Source organism: Styela clava, chromosome 13 (assembly GCF_964204865.1).
Source record: "Styela clava chromosome 13, kaStyClav1.hap1.2, whole genome shotgun sequence".
Classification (NCBI taxonomy): Eukaryota; Metazoa; Chordata; class Ascidiacea; order Stolidobranchia; family Styelidae; genus Styela; species Styela clava.
The window spans coordinates 15,775,001-15,777,500 of NC_135262.1; the positions used below are offsets into that span (position 1 = coordinate 15,775,001).

The following is a 2,500-nucleotide window of genomic DNA, read 5'->3' on the forward strand; positions in this document are numbered from 1 at the left end:
ACCTCCCCGTGTCGGGAATGGGTAATTTGCGCGCCTGCTGCCTTCCTTGGATGTGGTAGCCGTTTCTCAGGCTCCCTCTCCGGAATCGAACCCTGATTCCCCGTTACCCGTTATTACAAAGGTAGGCACGTAGCGTACCTTCGACAGTTGATAGGGCAGACACTTGAATGATACGTCGTCGGTGCAGAGACCGTACGATCCGCGTGGTTATCCAGAGTCATCAAACGTCACAGGACGAACCCGGTCGGTTTTGATCTGATAAAAGCGCGCCTCCCGAAGTCGGCGCTTAATGCATGTATTAGCTCTAGAATTACCACAGTTATCCACTTCGCTTACGAGACCAAATAAACCAAGACTGATTTAATGAGCCATTCGCAGTTTCGCTTTACGAGAACTCGTACTTGCACCTGCATGGCTTAATCTTTGAGACAAGCATATCACTACTGGCAGGATCAACCAGATAGCTGCGACAGCTGCGCTCGGCCCTTGCTGGGCCGCCCGGCGCGTGCTCGTCGCATTCGTTTAAGACCGAGGCGATCGCCTGCGGCCGTACTCAGCTTCGACAGTCGCTGGCCGCGACGTCCACGCTCTCGCCGGCAGTGCCAGGCGGAGCGATTTGCGTTTTTTCTTTGCTCGCCCTCTCTCGGGCTCGATCCATTCAGTTTCGCACAAACAAGAGCTCTGCCGGCCGCCTGCAGCGGTGCCTAAAACCCGGGCATAACAATGCGACCGTTCTGCTAGGCCGACAAGCGCTCAAGCCAGACGCTCGATCGAACGCCCCCTACATATTAGTCGAGACAACGGCTCGCTCATTAGCATCGCGTTTGTACTTTAACTTTTTTTGGCTCGGCTTCTTTCGACGCCGATGCCGGCGACGCAGCACTCTCTCGCCCGCCAGCCACCGAGAAAAGGGTGCGCTCCGACCGGCCCCGCACCGCTCTTTCTTGGCTCATTCGAGTTTACTGTCTTTCGCTCTAACATGCCTTACCTAGGGTTAGGTTAGTATGCTTGCACGTTTGTACTTTAACTTTTTTTGGCTCGGCTTCTTTCGACGCCGATGCCGGCGACGCAGCACTCTCTCGCCCGCCAGCCACCGAGAAAAGGGTGCGCTCCGACCGGCCCCGCACCGCTCTTTCTTGGCTCATTCGAAATTACTGTCTTTCGCTCTGACATGCCTTACCTAGGGTTAGGTTAGTATGCTTGCACGTTTGTACTTTAACTTTTTTCGGCTCGGCTTCTTTCGACGCCGATGCCGGCGACGCAGCACTCTCTCGCCCGCCAGCCACCGAGAAAAGGGTGCGCTCCGACCGGCCCCGCACCGCTCTTTCTTGGCTCATTCGAAATTACTGTCTTTCGCTCTGACATGCCTTACCTAGGGTTAGGCTAGTATGCTTGCACGTTTGTACTTTAACTTTTTTCGGCTCGGCTTCTTTCGACGCCGATGCCGGCGACGCAGCACTCTCTCGCCCGCCAGCCACCGAGAAAAGGGTGCGCTCCGACCGGCCCCGCACCGCTCTTTCTTGGCTCATTCGAAATTACTGTCTTTCGCTCTGACATGCCTTACCTAGGGTTAGGTTAGTATGCTTGCACGTTTGTACTTTAACTTTTTTCGGCTCGGCTTCTTTCGACGCCGATGCTGGCGACGCAGCACTCTCTCGCCCGCCAGCCACCGAGAAAAGGGTGCGCTCCGACCGGCCCCGCACCGCTCTTTCTTGGCTCATTCGAGTTTACTGTCTTTCGCTCTAACATGCCTTACCTAGGGTTAGGTTAGTATGCTTGCACGTTTGTACTTTAACTTTTTTCGGCTCGGCTTCTTTTGACGCCGATGCCGGCGACGCAGCACTCTCTCGCCCGCCAGCCACCGAGAAAAGGGTGCGCTCCGACCGGCCCCGCACCGCTCTTTCTTGGCTCATTCGAAATTACTGTCTTTCGCTCTGACATGCCTTACCTAGGGTTAGGCTAGTATGCTTGCACGTTTGTACTTTAACTTTTTTCGGCTCGGCTTCTTTCGACGCCGATACCGGCGACGCAGCACTCTCTCGCCCGCCAGCCACCGAGAAAAGGGTGCGCTCCGACCGGCCCCGCACCGCTCCTTCTTGGCTCATTCGAAATTACTGTCTTTCGCTCTGACATGCCTTACCTAGGGTTAGGTTAGTATGCTTGCACGTTTGTACTTTAACTTTTTTCGGCTCGGCTTCTTTCGACGCCGATGCTGGCGACGCAGCACTCTCTCGCCCGCCAGCCACCGAGAAAAGGGTGCGCTCCGACCGGCCCCGCACCGCTCTTTCTTGGCTCATTCGAGTTTACTGTCTTTCGCTCTAACATGCCTTACCTAGGGTTAGGTTAGTATGCTTGCACGTTTGTACTTTAACTTTTTTCGGCTCGGCTTCTTTCGACGCCGATGCCGGCGACGCAGCACTCTCTCGCCCGCCAGCCACCGAGAAAAGGGTGCGCTCCGACCGGCCCCGCACCGCTCTTTCTTGGCTCATTCGAAATTACT

General features: G+C 55.7%; 1 non-coding gene across 1 annotated transcript in view; it reads right to left on the reverse strand.

Moving 5' to 3' along the window:
- LOC144431630 (small subunit ribosomal RNA) overlaps positions 1 to 463 on the reverse strand; it is a 1,811-nt gene extending 1,348 nt beyond the window's left edge. Inside the window, exon 1 of the ribosomal RNA XR_013480192.1 lies at positions 1 to 463. This exon is cut by the window's left edge and continues 1,348 nt beyond it. This is a non-coding gene — a ribosomal RNA (small subunit ribosomal RNA).
- Between the last annotated feature and the right edge of the window lie 2,037 nt (positions 464 to 2,500).